Here is an 18,546-nt window from a genome sequence, read left to right as displayed (position 1 = left end):
CAAGAGCCACGGGCGTGGAGCCAGGAAAGTACTTTTGATATGTTCCAGAGGACACTGTTCACATATTTCAAACAGATTTTAAGGGGCTGTGAGTAGAGTCGGGCGTGGTGGTTGTGTGCCTGCAGTCCCAACTCGGGAATTGAGCCAGAGGATCAGTCGAACCCACAAATTCAAACCAGTGTAGGCAGTGAGTTCAGAACCAGTGAGGTGCAGGGTGTGGATAATGGTGGCTCGGAGACGGAACGTGGCTGTGTGATGCTACTGTACAGAATCCTGCCTGTGCAGGAATAGTTCTGGCCTGTGGGATGTCCTGGCAGAGACTCCTGACTCAGACAGGAAATGGATGTACCGGAAATTGAGATTGCTTGCCAAGGTCCTTGTGTTGGGTGCCTTTTTGTTTGTTTGTTTGTTTTTTCTGTTTTGTTTTGTTTTGTTTGAGACAGGGTTTCTCTGTGTAGCCCTAACTGTCCTGGACTTGGTCTGTAGACCAGGCCAGCCTTGAATTCACAGATACCTGCCTCTGCCTCCTGAGTGCTGGGATTAAAGGTGTGTGCCACCACTGCCCATCAGGTTGAGTGCTTTTGAATTCCCACATCACCCAGCTCCCTCTACAATCCTTTATATGGGGCTGGAGAAATAGCTCAGCAGTTAAGGGCACTGGCTGCTCTTCCAGAGGTCCTGAGTTCAATTCCCAGCCACCACATGTTGGCTCACAACCATCTATACTGGGATCTGATGGCCTCTTCTGGTGTGCAGGTGTACATGCAGGGAGAACATTCATCTACATAAAGTAAGTTAAATAAATAAATCTTTTTTAAAAAAATTAAAGCATAGAAAATCCTTTGTATGCAGGATGATACTTAAAATCCTCAAAAACCTAGACACTTTAAACGGCTTACACATTTTATTTAGTCCTCCCTACTGCTCTGGCAGGTAAGAGTCTCGACTGTTTTAAAAAGCAAGCAAGCTGCGGAGATGGCTCTGCGATTAAGAGGACTGGCTGTCCTTCCTGAAGACCTGGCTTCAATTACTAGCACCCACTTGATGGCTCACAAACATTGCAACAGCAGTTCCAGGGGATCCCTCGCCCTCTCCTGGCCTCCTCAGGCAATATTGTGCCTATGGTTTGCACTCATACATATTTTCTAGACTGGGTTTCTTTCTCGGTGTAGCCTTGGCTGTCCTGGACTCGATTTGTAGACCAGGCTGGCCTCGAATTCACAGAGATTCGCCTGCTTCTGCCTCCCTGAGTGATGGTAATACAGGCATGTGCCACCGTGCCTGACCTAAATGAATCTTTTTTTTTTTTTTAAGTTAAATTAAAAAAAACAAGGAAACAAGAAGAAGGGAGATGGCTCCTCAGCCAGAATGTCTCGCTATGCAAGCCTGATGAACTGCACAACTATGGCATCTCAGCACTCCTCTGGAGCCAAGAGACTAGACACGGGGCGACCCTGGAAAACTCAGAAGCCAGGTATGCTGAAATACACAGCAACGGAAAAGAGAGACCCTGCCTCAAACAAGACAGAACATGAGGGCAGAGGCTGGGCATGTAGCTCAGGGGTGGAGGGTGTGCCTAACACCCAGAGCCTGGGTTCCTGGGTTCCTCAGTCCCCAGAAGGAGGAGGAAAAGCGAGGCTAGTGAGGAGGTGCTTACCTGTAACCCCAGTGCTTAGGAGGTGGGAGAATCAGAAATTCAAGATCATCCTTGGCTGCAAGGTGAGCTCGAGGCCAGAGTCGGGTATGTGAAAACTTGGTTTTTCACAAAAAAAAAAAAAAAAATCTTTTAAAAATTATTATTAGGTGCTAGAAAGATGTCTTAGCAGTTAAGAGCAAAAATTTAAAACTATCTTATTATTACGCGTCTGGGTGTTTTGCCTGCATTGTGCTGGGCACCGAGTGCCTCTATGATGCCAAGGAGGCCATAGGAGAACATCAGGCCCCCTAGGACTGGAGTTATATGCGGGTTCCGAGCTGCCAAGCGGGCACTGGGAACCAATCCGGAGTAACTACAGAGCAGCCAGCTCTCTTAAGTGCTGAGCCATCCACCCATCCCTGAGGACCTATGTTAAAAAGCCAAAGGTGGGGCACTGGAACCAGGAGTGCAAACAGCCAGCTGGATGACTGGACCCAGGCCTTGCAGGCATTCAGGAACTAGGCACATTTCCCAAAGCTGGCACAGGCCTGGGTGGGCCAGAGCCCTGGGTTCTGGGTCTGTCTGGCCTGTGACACCAGGTCAGGTGACTTTAAGTCTGACCACCTTAGCTTCTCAATATATGGCATCTAGCCCTCATTCTCCCAAGGAAAACTGATCTTCATCTTAAAATCCAACATCAATACACAAAAAAAATACAAACAGGGCCCTGGGACACAGCTGGTGGGAGTCATCTTACCCTTCCTGCTCTACTATAGGACTTGTGTTACGTACTCAACAAGGTTCCCACGACAGAGATCGGACTCAGCTAACATCCTTGTAGGCAAAGGCAGAAAGAAATGGTACAATAAAGCCTGTAGATTAACCGAAACTGCCTGGATTAGCAGAGAGGGAGGGAGCGAGAGCTGCTAATACCCATCTCCCAGGGAAAGGAGGAACCCTGAGCCGTCCACCTTCCCACCCAGGCTGGGCCAGGCCAGACGGACCCAGCTGTTTGCTGCCAACAGTGAGTACTCTTCAGATGCTACCTCTCCAGGCCTCTGTGCCAGTCCCCCACCCCCCCCCCCCCCCCGAGGAATCTGCTCTGGATTTACCAGCCAAGAGGGGACCCTGGAAAGTATGTAATGGAAATAGTGACACAATGCAGCCTTCAAGCTGACCCTCCCGTTCCCAAACCACAGAGCCCCAGGGTGACTCTCGAGTTCTCAAACTGGGGTTTTGATCTTTTCCTGCCTGAGCCCCATGTGAATAAAAAGCAATGTGGTTCTCACAGCACAGGGTCCCAGCCACTCCCTTGCCAGAGCCTGGAAACTAGACCTGTTTCCCTGTTTGAAACTTGGTGTTTTGCTGCTGTTGTTGCTTTTTTTTTTTTTTCTTCTCCCAGTCTTCAGTAGGCTGTCCTTTTTGTTCTAAGAATGGAAAGCTTTTGTTCAGGCACCTGGCACATGCTTCCCAAGTACCTGCTATGCACTGACCTGGGTTCTATAAGCTCGGACCCTGTGTTCCTGTCTCCTCAGCGTTTACTTTCATTCATTCATTCTTTCTTCCTTTTTTGAGACAGGTCCCTTTGTATAGCCCCGGCTGTCCTAGAACTCACTATGTAGACCAGGCCGGATCCAACTGAGAGATCCACCTGCCTCTCTGCCTTTCAAGTGCTGATATAAAAAGCACGCACCACAATGTTTTGCTGGCTCTTTCATTTTTAATTTAAACTCTATTTTTGTTGTTGTTGTTTTTGCTTGTTTGTTTTGTTCTGCTTTTTTCTTGAGGCAGAGTTTCTCTGTGTAGCTCTGGCTGTACTAGAACCCACTCTATAGACTAGGCTGGCCTTGAACTCACAGAGCTCCACCTGGCTCTGCCTCCCAAGTGCTGGGATTAAAAGCGTGTGCCACCATGCCCTGCTTTAGCTTCTTTCTTTTTAAAAAGTAGTTTAATATTTTTAAAGCCACCGAGTTTCCAGGATTGTTTTTTTTTAAGATTTCTTTATTTTTATGTGCACTGGTACTCTGCCTGCATGTCAGTATGGGTGTGGCAGATCCTCTGGAACTGGAGTTACAGATAGTTGTGAGCCCCACGTGGGGGCTGGGAATTGAATTCGAGTCCTCTGGAAAAGCAGCCAGCGCTCTTAACTGCTGAGCCATCTCTTCAGTCCCTCCAGGGTTTATTTTTGAAAATTACTTTATGTGCATGAGTGTTCTGCCCGCATGCAGGTATGTGCGCCTCATGCACGCCTGATGCCAGAAGAGGGCATTGGAATCCTCTAGCACTGTATTTACAGACAACTGTGGGTTCTGGGAACAGAGCCCAGATCCTCCTTGGGGCAGTGAGTGTTATTAGCTGCTGAGCCGTCTCTTCAGACTTTGGGGAATGCCTGGGCACAAGAGCTCCCACCTGATTTTCCCATCTGTAAAGGGGCTGAACGTGTTACCAGCCAGCAAGATGGTTGAGGAGTGGGAAAAAAAAATCCTGACTAGAAGACAGGAACCTTAGGTCATACACCTTGTTTATAAAACTATGTTCAGTAAAATCATCTGTTTTCCTTGGGTCCCATTTTTTTTCTGTCTTTAAAAGATTACTCTGAGCTGGGCATGGTACTCTGAAATTCCAGTAGATAGGAGGCTGAGGCAGGAGGAATACAATTTCAAGGCTAGCCTGAGCTACACAGTTGGGGCCCTTTCTCAAAACCCATGGGCCGGCCCAGGGATGTAGACCAGTTAGTAGAAAGTGTGCCCTGAACGCACGAAGCCTTGGGTTTGGTGCCCAGCTGTAAACCTGTCACCCGGGAACTGTGAAGTTGGAGGCAGGAGGATCAGAATTCCAGGTTATCCTTGGCTACATAGTGAGCGCCAAGGCTAATCTTCACTACATGAATCCCTGTTTAAACTAAACATAACAGGGGCCAGCAAGATGGCTCAGCTGGTAAAGGCACTTGCAGTGAGGCCTGATTGCCTGAGTTTGATCCCTGGAAACCACTTGGTGGAAGAAGAGAATCAACTCCCAAAAGTTGTCCCCTGCCTTTCACATTGTGATACACGCTAAATTAATAGATAAATAAGTGTCATGATTTAAAAAGAACAAAGAACAACACTATAACCAGGCGCCGTAGACCTGGAGTGCTTGCCTGCCATGCGCCAGGCTCTAGGTTCAGTCCTTAGCAACACACCACACACAGACACACACAGGCACAGACACAGACACAGACACACACAGGCACACACAAAGACATACACACACAGGCATATATACAGACATACACAGGCATACACACAGACACAAACACGGACACACACACAGGCACACACACAAAGACATACACACACAGGCACACACACAGACATATACACAGACACACACAGGCATACACACAGACACACACACAGGCACACACACAAAGACATACACACAAGCACACACACAGACACACACACAGGCACACACACAAAGACACACACACAAGCACACACACAGACACACACACAGGCACACACACAAAGACATACACACACAAGCACACAGACACACACAGGCATACACACAGACATACACACAGACACACAGGCATACACACAGACACACACACAGGCACACACACAGACACACAGGCATACACACAGACACACACACAGACATATATACAGACACACACAGGCACACACACAAAGACATACACACACAAGCACACACAGACACACAGGCACACACACACACACACACACACATACTTTATCTTGTGTTACTTTGTTTTCTCTTACTGTTATAAACTCCATGACCAAAAGCATCTTGGGGAGGAAAGGGTTCATTCTATCTTACAGTTTATAATCCACAATGAAGGGAATTCAGGGCAGGAACTTAAGGCAAGAGCTTGAATTAAAACAAACAAACAAACAAACAAACAAACAACACAGGAGGAGCTAGAGAGAAGGGCCAGCGGTGAGGAGCACTGGCTGCTCTTGCAGAGGACCCAGTTCAGTTCCCAGCACCCACACAGTGATTCACAACCATCCTAAACTCCAGTTCAAGAAGATCTGTTCCCCGCTCTGACCTCAGCAGGCATCATGCACACACACGTAAGCAAAACACATAAAATAAAATGAGTGTGTCTGAAAAATTAAAAATAAGGTAATTAATTTAAAAAAAGAACCACAGAGGAATGCTGCTTAGTAGCATGCCCTCTATGGCGTGCGCAGCTTGCTTTTTTATACACCGGAGGACCACATGCTGGGACGGTACCCCCCTCAGTGGGCTGCTCCCTCCCCTATCAAAAATTAATCAAGAAAAATGCCCCAAAGACTTTCCTACAGACAAATCTTATTTTCTTTCTCTTTTTAAAGATTTATTTGTTTGTTTGTTTGTTTGTTTGTTTATTATGTATACAGTGTTCTGCCTGCACACCAGAAGAGGGCACCGGACCTCATTATAGATGGTTGTGAGCCACCGTGTGGTTTCTGGGAATTGAACTCAGGACCTCTGGAAGAGCAGTCAGTGCACTCAACCTCTGAGCCATCTCTCCAGCCCTTTCCTCCACTTTTTGTGACAGGATTTCACTGTGTAGCCCTGGCTGTCCTGGAACTTGCTCTGTAGACCAGGCTGGCCTCAAACTCAGAGATCCACCTGCCTCTGCCTCCCAAATGCTTGGGATTAAAGGCGACCGTCACCACTGAACGGCTCCCTACAGACTAATCTTACGGAGGCATTTTCTCCGTTACATTTCCCTCTTCCCAGAAGACCCTAGTATGTCAAGTGAACTAAAAAGAAACTAACCAGCATACATCTAAAGGGAGACAATGATAATGAGGTAATCGTTTAGAAGGAATTGTTCCCAGGCCCCGTAAGAAATGGACAGAGATAAAGGATGGCTTTCTTGGCAGGTTTATGCACCAGTTTATAGGAGGATGAACATAGGATTTGATTCTACATGTGTATAATTATATATCTTCCGTTATATAGTACGCATAATTGAATGCAGTCAACCCTTTAGAATAGGATATAAGATGTATCAGTTTGCGCGATGAGGGCACCGTGGGGGGCTCTGTGGGGTGCAGTTCCCACGCCTGTCCAGGGGATCACAACTGGGGATATAGTTGACACTGCGCCGTCCAGGATGGGCTGCTGACACACCGCCACACTGATGTAAATATTCATCAGTGGCCGAACCGAGTGGCACACACCTTTAATCCCACAACTCAGGGGGCGGGGGGAAGCAGATCTGAGCTTCCAGTCAAGCCTGGGCTACATACGGAGTTAGAGGCCAGCCTGGTCTATATACGGAGTTACAGGACAAACAGCGTTACAGAAAGAGATCTTGTCTCTCTCTCTAATATATGTATATATATATATATTATACACATATATTATATATTATATAATATATATTATACATACATATTATATAGACATATATGTCTATATGTACATATATATCTGCATTAAAACCTGCTGAAGCCAAGCTGGCCATGATGGTTTATGCCTAGAATCCTGGCTCTCAGGGTAGTAGAGGACGGAGAATCATGAAAAGCTCAAGGCTAGCCTGGGCTACAGTGTAAACCTCTGTCCGCAAACAACAAAAACCTCAGTAAAAACCACTTCTACTTCTCCTCTCTCTGCGCCTGCGTGCACGACGACGTCTACACGATAGATATGAGGTGCCCTTAGCATCGTGTCAGACCGGGGTGCAATACACCAAGGCTGGGGTGCAACCGACCGTGGCTGGGTGCTGCTGCGGAAGGGAGTCAGGGACTCTATCCTCGGGAGGAAGCCAAGAGACTGAAGCGTGGAGGCACGCACGCACCCTTGCACGCATGCGCACCCCCACCTCCCTGTCCAGCCTCAGCACAGGCGCGTACCACCCTCGTTCCTGGGTGTAGGCACCTGTCCTGGGCCTGCTGTCAGCCCTCATCCCCATCCCTACCCTTGGTCAGGCAGGCAGGCTTCTTGGGCTCTGAGAACTCTGCTCTTGGGCTCCTATCTGGCCATATTGCTCTCTTCCTGGGAGATCCCGGAGCCCGGATCTCCCGTCAGCAGCGTGACTTGAAGGAGTTAGCGTCTCTTCTATCATGTGGCTCAAACCCAGACCGTCACCTTTACCCACTTTGTCACGTGCAACTCAACCGCGGGGCCTTTCACATTAAGCAGACGCCCTGCGATTGATGTGCTTTTCTCAATTTTATTTTTATTTACGCGCTTCTACGGACACTCTGACGCGGTATTTCGGTGAACGTCTGCAGGCGTTTCTGTAGAATTCCCACGGACTCTAAAGTGTATGTGTGGTTTGCCTGCCTATTTGTCTGTGTAGCACATGCATGCTTGGTACCAGTGGAGGCCAGAAGAGGGCACCGGAAGTGGAAGTCACAGATAGTTGTGAGCTGCCATGTGGGTGCTGAGACTCGAACCCACGTCCTCAAAGCTCACTTTGTAGACCAGGCCGGCCTCAAACTCACAGAGATCCACCTGCCTCTGCCTCATGGGTACTGGGATTCACGGCTTGTGCCACCATCGGGTTGGCAGTGTTATCTCAGTGCCCAGGAGGTAGAAAGAAGATCCCCAGAGCTTGGTGACTGGTTGAATCAATAAGCTCCAGGTTAAGTGAGAGATTCTGTCTCAAAAAATAAAGTGGAGGGCAGCTAAGACACGTGAGGTTGACCTCTGGCTCCTACATGTATGTGCAGGCGCTACACACACGCAAAAGTCCATAGCTCAGGGTCTAGGGTATCGCTCAGTGGTTAGAGAGTCGCCTAGCATGCAGCAGGCCCGGAGTTTGATTCTCAGCACCAAGAAAAAAAAGAAAGAAAAAGAAGACCCATCTACAGCTCAACATAACCGACTAAACACACCGGTGTATTCAGCTTCCGGATCAAGCACAGAAGCAGCTCCCAAAGTCCCATCATGCTCCTTTCCAGGCACTGTCCTGCACACCAGGTAATTTTTGTTCTTAGCCACACAGAATCCTCCTTTTGCCTGTTTTCAGACTGTATATAAATGGGAACTTTAGTGAGATTCTACAATTCGGCTTTTATTCTCATTCATGTACATTGTACCAGCGTATGTCTATGGCAGCTTTTATCTGTTCTGTGGTTAGTGGGCTTTTTGAGTAGTTTCCTTTGTTTTTGTTTTGGCTGTTGTGAAAAGTGCTTCTATGAACGCTCTGTTTTGGCGGACACCTGTAGGTGTTTCTGTAGCAGTCCCGTGGAATCGCTGAAGTTCTAATGTATTCACATGTCGACAGTTTACCGGATATGTGCTCTGCCAAGTGATTTGCGTCAGTTTACATGTGTGCACAGGCTGTGGCTTTAACATTTCCGTCAACATGTTCAAAGATGTGAGGAGAGGAGCTGTGATTACACCTCAGGCCATATGCATCCTAGGTAAGAGCTCCAGCATTGAGCCATACCCCAGCCCCGACTATTTACATGTATTTAAAAGCTCTTCACATTTGCCGATTGAAATATATCTCTAGAGAAGTCATGTGATGGGGAAAGCCAGCTGAGGAGAACTTTGATGATCAGAGGCCAAACCCTTTAAGGAATGGAAAAGACTCAATCAGCTGACTTGGGACAGTGTTGGGTCTCAGTAAACCAAACACGGGTCAGAAGTAGCTGTCACATAAACAGGTGCTCACAGATGGGCATGGCAGCCCTCACCTTTAGTCCTAGGACTCATGAGGCAGAGGCTGGAGGATCTCTGTGAGTTCAAGACCAGCCTGGTCTACTTAGCAAGCTCCAGGAACAATTAAGACTACATAGAGAGGAACAACACAAATGAAAATTGAGGCTCAACCTGAACACACTCTTAGGTTTTCTGAGAGAAGCCAGAAACCAGGATTTAAAATTTGGGGCAGTTTACATTTTTTTGAGAAAACGTCATAGTGGCCAAACAAAACTTCTTGGGTGGTTGGGGGGGGGGGGAAGCAGTTGCCCAGCCCTTTCGGTGCCTAACCTGTGAACTAGGCTTGGCGCTTGGCTTCTGGTGAAATCTGACCTGCAAGCTGTCTCACTTGTTAGTACTTAATTTCTTCCCTGGCCAAGAGCAAAACTAAAAGCGTGTCCATTTTTAATTCCAGAGCGCAGGAAAGGTCCTTTCCCGCACTTTCGTCACCCAGTCTAAAGTATTTAGGGGAATTTTCCGTTTCCTTTTTTTTCTTTAAGGATTTATTTTTATTATATTTAATTACGTCTGTGTCTGTGTGTAGGTATGCGCACATCAGTACAGGAGCCCACAAAGGAGTCGGGTTCCCCCAGGGGCTGTACAGGTGGTTGTGAACAGCCAGAAGTGGGTGGTGAGGATCCTTTGCAAGAGCAGTGCAAACTCTTAACTAGCTGAGCCATAGCCTCTCAACTAGCTGAGCCATAGCCTCAACTAGTTTTCCTTTTCTTAACCGGCAGCCTCGATCAGGGGAATTCCTGTTCATGTACATTAAAAAAAAAAAAAAAAAAAAGTCTTGTAATTGGGACCCTGCTGGACTGCAAGGAGTTAAGAGGAAGTGGCCTATTAGGGTCTTGCTAATCAGAGAAATCCAGGACCTCAAAACTCTGTAGAACGCCTGTAAAAGACCACGATTCCACCAGGCGGGGATGGTTGACCGGAGAGGCCGCGGAGGTTCTCCCGGTAACTGCAGAGCAGAACCTAGACCGGCCACGAGCATCCCGAGAGCCGCTAGACCAAGGCCCTCCTGACCTGGCGCACGAGATAACGGCGGAGCTCCGCGGCGCGACCCGGGGAAAAGTCAGGTGAGGCGTGTCTCCATCACGCCGCGGGCGGCGGCTCCTCTGGCGGGGAAGGCGCCCGCTCTGCGCCGAGTCAGCCGCCCACCGGGGAGGGGGGCCCCCGGGCAAGGGGTCCGCGCGCCCCCCGCCTACGGGACCCGCCCGGGAGCGTGCGCGCGCGCCCGGCCACGGAAAGTTGGCGCCGGCGCGGGGCCGCGCGCTCCGGGCGCCCCCTCCCAGCCGAGGCGCACGTGCCGCCGCGCCCCCGCTCCCAGGCCGAGACGGGACGCCCCCACCCCCACCGCGGCACGCACTGCGCAGGCGCCTCCCCGCGGGTCCCGGCGGCGGGAGCGGGAGAGGGAGGCGGCGGGCGCGGCGGGAGCGGCTTCAGCCTCAGGCTGAGGGGCTGAGGCGAAGGAGGCGGCGGCGGCGGCGGCGGCGGCGGCGGCGGCGGCGAGGCGGCGAAGGTGATGGCGACGCGGGGCCCATGAGGCGGCGGCCGGCGGGACGGGCCGAGGCCCGGCGGAGGAGGCGGCTTCGGGGGCGCCCACCGCCGGGTGAGCGGCGGCTTGAGGCGGGGACCCGGGCCTGGCGCGGCCGGGCGAACTCTGAGGCGCCTCGAAAGCGGCGGCGGCGGCGGAGGGGGCGGCGGAGGGGGCGGCGGCGGCGGGCCGGGCTCCCCGGAGCGGCGGGGCGGGAAGGGGCTCCCGCCGAGGGCTTCCCGCCGAGCCCCGGGGGGCGTCGCCGCCCGCGTCCCGCCGCCGCCCTCGGCGCGCCCGCCCTCTTTGTCCCCGGGCGCGCGGTTCCCAAATTGGGAGGGAAACGGCCCGGGCGGGCCGGGGACGGGCGGCGTCGCTCCCCGCAACTCCTGGGGCGGTTGGGGACCCGGCCGGGCCGGCGCCGGGCGGCCTTGGTCTTTGTCTGGCGACCCCGGCCGCTCGTCGGCGCCGCGCTGCGGGGCCCGGCGGGTCCTCCGCCCCCCTCGGAGGCTCTTCCCGGAGCTTCGGTCCCGGCGCTGCGGAGCGGGAGAGGGGCCGGCGGGAGGACCCGGCTCGCCGCCTCTCGCTTGGATCCCTTTTCTTTACTTGAGATGACTTTCTCCTCACTTCGTGAAACTTTGAGAGTTCTGCCGTGTCTCTCTCTCTCTCTTTTTTTTTTTTTAATTGTTCTACGTTGTGTCTCCAGATTGAAAAAAATAGAGAGGAGGCGCTTATGCTGCGATTGGGCTGGCTGCAGCATTTGAAGTTTCGAGTTGAAAAGATTTACGTGGCTGGGGTTTAGAATTTGGGGGTTCCTCCCCCCCAACACCTTTTGCGATTATTTGGGATTGCTTTTCCCTTGCCAAGTGGGTGAGTTTCGGTTTTTATCACTTGAAACTATTTTTGTTTTTGGTCCTCGGGGACTGGCAGTGCCACAGATTTCATTGTGTTCGTGCTTGATTTTGTTCTCATCAGCAGTAGGTGCAATCGAGGAAATCGAGGTAGACATAGTTCTGGATAAGGCGCTCGTGTGTGTCTTAAGTGTAAAAGTTGCTGTTTTGGTTGTGCACCCTTCCAAGTGGATATATGTGAAAGCGCTGTGCAAAGCTATGCAAACGAAAGGTTCTAATTCTCTGTTAGGCAGAAGTCAGTTTGTCTGTAGTACATGAATATCTGGAGGAAGAGAATTAATAATGTAACTCTGGAATCAAAGTCTTTGCCCTGTAAACAGTTTGTAGGTGTTCTTCAGAGCAAGGATGCAAAACAAAGAGAAACAACAAGTAATTGCTCAGCTCCTAACTAAATTGATTGTGAGTTTTTGTTAAATTTGCAGATTTCGTTTGGGTTGGATTTATTTGCAGTTACTTTGAGTTTCTCAAGGGCTGTTTCATGGTAGAAAGAAACCAGAACAAACTCTTCTGGGTAAAGGGTAAAAAAGCTTTGTAGAGCAGTCAGTTACACCAGATCTTCGGTGCAGAGTACTAAACAAGAATTATAAGTTTTGTAGATGTGTCCTGGTGTGTAATGGTCTCAAACCTTGGCAAAGGTTTATCTTGCAGACCTGTGGAATGTGTTTACCCAACGGGTTTCCTACAACAATGAGATAATCTCATTAAAGAAAAGAAATTACTTTTTGAAGCAGGGTTATCATTGTGTAGTATGGGTTGATCTGGAACTTGGTATGCAGCCCAGGGAGGCTTTGAATTCCAGTTTCTTTGCCCTACCCTCCAGAATGAAGGGGTTACAGGTGTGTACCACCGCAGGTGGCTCATTCAGCAAACATTTTTGTGGTCCTGGAGACTGTATGAAGGCCTTGACATATGCTAAGTATGTCCTCTGTCACTGAACTATACCCTCAGCCCCAGCAACCTTTTTTCCCCATTAAGTACTTGCACAGCACAGAGCTAGGTATTAAAGAAACAAAGATGAGTACCATCCTTTTTATTCCCTCTTAATGTTTTTAACGTGAAAAAAAAAAGTTCCGCAATCTGGAAATTATCTAAAATCCTTGAAAACATGTACAAACTTTTAGAATCTAGAACTATAGAAATGGAATAAACTTCACCTGCTGTTCTTATCCTCTACTCGTTCTATGGCTTATGTCTTTGTGGGACCTACCTAACTGGCTGTTACTGAATTAATTGTAACCTCACAATGACTTGTAACATACCTTTTGAGGATGTTTGGAGTTAAGTGGAGTTAGACTCTATTTTTAGGAAATTCCTTTTGACTCATTCTTGGACCTGGGATTCCTAATTGCCCAGCCAGAGAGGGTATTTATGTGGACCTAGATTCCATCCTGAAGTACTCTCCTCCAGGTTTTTGGTTCTGCTCCAGCTCCTCCTCCGGTCGTCTCTGATGCTGGCCCTGTCTTTACCTGATGGTCTTAGTCTTCCTGCCCTCTCACTCTAAACATACCCATGCTCTGTTTTTGTTGTTGTTGTTGTGTTTTTGAGACAGGGTCTTATTCTTGGCTGTGAACTCGTGGCAGTCCTGTCCCTTCTTCCCCTTGCGCTGGTAGAATTAGAATTGCTGGTGTATGCCACTGTGCCCCATTAGTGTATATGCATCACTGGAGATGGAGCTTATATCTTGCATGCTGGGGAAGCACTCTGCTAACTAAGCTGCACCTCCAGCTTGTTTTTATAGTTGTCTCTCTGGTCCTTCCTAGAGACTGAACCCCGGGCATGCTGGACAAAACAGTCTGCCGCCGAGCTACAGCCCTAGCCCTGCCCAGACTTTATGTATGTATGTATGTATTCATTCATTCATTCATTCATTTATTCATTCACTTATCTATCTATCTATCTATCTATCTATCTATCTATCTATCTATCTATCTATCTATCTATCTATCTATTTTGGAGGCAGGGTTTCTCTGTATCCTGGGCAGTGGTGGTGCGCACCCTTAATCCCAGCACTTGGGAGGCAAAGGCACATGGATCTCTCTGTGAGTTTGAGGCCAGCCTGGGCTACAAGGCGAGTTCCAAGACTGCCAAGGATACATTTTTTCTTGCTCTGTATATCCTTGTTGTACTTATGTCTTTTCCTACTTCACGAAAATATAAAGCTCACTGGGAGAGTCTTTGCAATCACTACATCTGTTTCCTTTACCTCAGAAGCAACTCTCTCCTTTACTCTTGTCAAGAAACCTTCCAGGGTAGAGAGATGGCTCAGTGGTTAAGAACACTTGTTCTTTCAGAGGACATGTGTTCAATTCCCAGTGCCGACTGGCAGTTTGCAATCATCCATAACTCCAGCTCCACAGTATCGTTACACTATCTTCTGACCGTGCAAGCACCGAGCACGCAAATGGTGCACAGATACACATAAGAGCATTTTGCTCATACACATAAAAAGGAAAGAAACCTATTTCCTCTTTCTAGGTTCGCCTAGGGACTAAAAATACAGCACTCTTCTAGCAATTATGCTTTATTTGTATTATGTTTATGTCACCAGTAGACTGTATAGTGTGCTCTGTAATATTTACGGTAATGTCTTATTTTTAATATCTTAGTACCCTCAGCACCTACCTTATAATTAGTTCATTTATGTATTCAGCAGCTTTTTTCTTTGTAGTCTTTGGTGTAGTAAAATACTTCTGATAAAGCTTTAGTGCATCTGCCTGCAAGTGTTGTTATTACATATTGTATATTCCTTTCTTGTTTTCTTCTCCTGCACACCCTGAGATATAGTCTCTTATACAGCCCGGGTTGACCTCAGAACTGGTCTGCATGCCTTAACCTCAAGTGTTAGGATTATAGGCATGTGCCCCTGGTTTATATATTGTCTTTGTATGTTAGTGGTCTCGTATATGGATATAGTGCTGTTTCATTATGGTTTGTTTGTTTAAATATTTATTTTTAATTGGACATGTGGTCCTTGCCTTTAATTCTGGCACTTTGGAAGGCAGAGGCAAGTGAATCTGTGAGTTCAAGGACAGCCAGGGCTTCTAGTGAGACCTTGTCGCAACAAAACAGGGCTAAAGAGATGGCCTGGGGGTTAAGAGCACTGGCTGGTAATAATGGACTAAACCTCTGAAATGTAAGCAAGTCCCAGTTAAATACTTCCTTTTATAAGAGTTGTCATGGTCATGGTGTCTCTTCAACAGCAATAGAATACTAAGGAATGGTGGAGAATTCCCTACTTAGAAAAAAATGAATTGTGTATATGAAGCCATTTTACATCCTGTTGTACTTAAACCTAGAATATAAAGGCAGAAAATATGTCACTATTGAAGATAGTACCTGAGAAAACTTAGTATGTATGATTTATGGTTTGTGCCTGAGGTGTTCCCCAAAGCGTGAGTTGAAGACTTTGGTCCGTAGCTGATGGAGCTGTTGGGAAGTTATAGAAGCTTTAGGAGGTGACAGCGTGCCTTTGGGGGTGTACTTTGACCTTGGTCCAGAGTATTGGCACCAAATGACCCTGGGCTGAAACTGATAGCATAAGCAAAAGCCATCCTTCCTTCTTTTTTGGTTTATCTTTGTTATTCTTTGTCATTGAGAGCTGATGATGCAATAGGTTACAAAGCTTTTTCTCTCTTTTCGTTTTGGGTGTTTGGAGGCAGGGTTTCAAACTTACCTTGTAGCTGAGCATAACTAGCCCTGAATTCCTGATCCTCCAGTCTCAACCTCCCAGGTGCTGGCGTTCCAGGTGTACACCATGTTCTGTTAGAATAAATAGCTTTATTATTTGAACCACAGGAGAACTCTCAACAGTTAGGAGCTTTGTTTTTAGCTGCTTTTTTTATGTTTTTCATGGGGAAACTTAACCCCCCCCACCTTTGGAGGTTTTAAATTGTGTATATAATGAGCATAATTTCTTAAGATAGGAAAAAGAAAAAGGAGATCCGTGCTTAGAGTACTGTTCTTAAACTCTAAAGCTTATCTCAAAGCCTTAGAGTGACATTTTGTAGTTTTAAAAGTGTGTCTAGGGCTATAATATTAATACTACAGAGTAGGTCCATTGAGCTTATACTGAATCTCATGGATGCTGTTATTTCAACAAAAGAACCCTTGATATGAAAAAATGATTAGAAGATGAAAATTGTATAACATTCATGTTGCAGATAGACTTAATGAAACTTGTAATTGAAACTGCTTTTTTTTTTTTTTTTTTTTTTTAAGCTGTATGTGAGTGGAGGGATGAAACCCTGAACCTCCTGTGTGCTATGCAAGTGCTCTGCTCTCCAGATCTACATCCCCAGCCTCTGTGGCTTGTTTTAATCCGTTTTTCAAATAAAAGAAAACTTCCAGATACTCACTGTCAAATGAGAATCAGCAAAGAATAATGGCAGCCACTGTGATTTTCAGGGACTGTTGGGCTGAGTGTGGTGGCACAGACCTGTAATCTCAGCAGTCATTCTTGGCTGCACAGACAGTTTGAGGCCAGCCCGGACTATGTGAAACACTGTCTACACAACACAAAGGAATATTAGGTGTGATAAGTTCCCTTTTTATAATTAAAATTAAATTGTGTGTGTGTGGTCTATGCCATATGCACAGATGAAGGTCAGAGGACAACTTTTGGGAGTTGTTTTTCTCTTAACCCTGTTGATGCAGGGTCTTTCTTGGTGTTCTACTGTGCAACATACCCCAGAATCACTGCCTGTGAGCACCTGGACTCTGTTTCCGCCTGCCGTTTCCATTGTAGGCAGGCTGGAATTACAGGTATATGCCACCATGGGTTCTCACAGGCTTGTGCTACTCGCTCAAGATGGCTACTCCCTGAGCATCTTGTTGGTTCCTGATGTTTTATAATTTATCTCCATGTTGGTCACCTGAGTCTGTTTAATTTGTGAAAATTCATGAAGGGAGTGTGCTTGTTTTTTTGTTTCCTTTCCCCTCCCTGTTGCTGGAATTAAACATAGGGCCTTGTGCATGCTAAGGCAAGTGCTCTACCATTGAGCTACTCAGCCCTGTTTCTTCATCTTACCATATCTTATTCTTGAGTAAATTTACCAAAAAGTTTAAATTGTGTATAAAAGTGGGGCTTGAAGAATTTTTTTGAAAAAATGCCAAGGGGGCTGGGAGAGACAGCTCAGTGGTTAAGAGCAGTGGCTGCACTTCCCGAATTACGCATCCACGTGACTGTCTATAACTTCAGTTCCAGGGGATCCAACAACCTCGCACATACATACAAGCAGGCAGAACCCTAGTGTACATAAAATAAAAATAAAGCATTTTTTAAAAGTCTTTCTGTTAAAAAAAATATGCCAAGCTGGCTGGTGGTGCTCACTTCTTTAATCTCAGTACTTGGGAGGCAGAGGCAGGCAGAGCTCTGTAAGTTCGAGGCCAGCCTGATAGGCTCTCACAGCTGGAACTAAGAAACCCTCTTTAGGTGACACCTCTATTCTCTATCTGTGTAGGCCTTGCCTTGAATTATCTAACTGGTATCCAAAGAGCTAAAATGTTAAAAAGCTCTGTTGAGAAATAATTGAAATTTTACATGTCACTCATTTTCTTTTAATACTCTCATCTTATGTGTATGAGCTGAAGCTCCAGCCCACTCACTTAAAGCACACAGAAGGGGCTATAGAGATGGCTTTACAGTTCAGATCACTGACTGCTTTTCCTGAGGACCCAAGTTTGATCCCACATGTGACTCAGCCATCTGTGACTGCTTGCAGAGGACCTGATGCCCTCCTTATTATGACCTCTGCAGTTACCAAGGCTCATATGTGGTACACAGACAAAAATGCAGGCAAAAGACCCTTGCTTACACATTAAAAAGAAGGATGTTTCTAGTTCACAACGATATATAGCCATCACTAAGGGTTAATTTGAGAATATTTTTTGTCCATCTAAAAAGAATGTTAATATCCTAAAGTAAGCATCACCCCCCCCACAGACTTCGATAACCACTAATCTACTTTCAGACTAATTACAGATGTTTGAATTTGTCTAGATATTTTTGAATTTTATGTAGATAATCGTAGATATTTGAATTTTATGTTCTGTGCCATTAAAAAAAATTGTAAGGCAAGCATGATAGCACATGTTGATAATCCAAGAACTTGGATAGCTGTGATAGAATTGTAACTTCCAAGCTATGGCATGCCTAGCAGGTGTCTGTCTCAAGTAATATTTCTGGGGCAATATTACAATATTACTGATGCTATATTTGTAGTAACGTGAATGTAGAAATACAGTAATGCTACAAATGTATATCACTGATCGAAAGACAGGGTTTTAGAATTTTTTCATGGAAAGAGTAGTTTTGGGGGAGAAGGTCTCTGTATAAACCAAGCATTCTTGGCTGAAGAGATGGTTGTCCTGCCTCTACCTCAAGTGTGCCACTATGCCTAGCAGTATTTCAGTTCCTGATAAATATTGCTCAGATGTCTCCATACAAGATTGCCCTTGCCATAGAACTTCCACAAACCTAGTGATGTTGGAAACACATTTATTTGACATGTGTATTTTCCAAGACCGAACATTGTTTAGAATTCTCTATGTGATCTAGGCATAGGCTGTTTTAGACATGGATACCACTACTGTCCTTTTTGAATGAAGACAGCCCTACTTACGAGGCGTTGTGGGTGAATGTGCTATCCCATACTTTTCCAGCTGGTTCCTGAATGTTCTTGAATTCAAGCAGAATGGCTCTTTGCCAGTGTAAATTGGCACTTCAGCCCACAATGGTGTGTTTTATTTCCTTGTTGGTTGATGGAGCCAGCATTTCAGATGCCTCTCTTTTCAGGAGTTTTTAT

General features: G+C 47.0%; 1 protein-coding gene across 1 annotated transcript in view; it reads left to right on the top strand.

The window, feature by feature from the left end:
- Positions 1–11,652: 11,652 nt before the first annotated feature.
- The window catches only part of Gjc1 (gap junction protein gamma 1), an 18,108-nt gene continuing 11,214 nt past the window's right edge, over positions 11,653–18,546 (top strand). Inside the window, exon 1 of the mRNA XM_055620236.1 lies at positions 11,653–11,702. The gene's annotated coding sequence lies outside the window, so the exon portion shown is untranslated. The remainder of the gene's footprint in view (positions 11,703–18,546) is intronic.

This window comes from Psammomys obesus, unplaced genomic scaffold (assembly GCF_907164565.1).
Source record: "Psammomys obesus unplaced genomic scaffold, mPsaObe1.curated_primary_1811, whole genome shotgun sequence".
In the NCBI taxonomy this organism is placed as follows: Eukaryota; Metazoa; Chordata; class Mammalia; order Rodentia; family Muridae; genus Psammomys; species Psammomys obesus.
The sequence above is the reverse complement of the archived record's forward strand: the minus strand, read 5'-3'. Positions and strand labels throughout refer to the sequence as shown.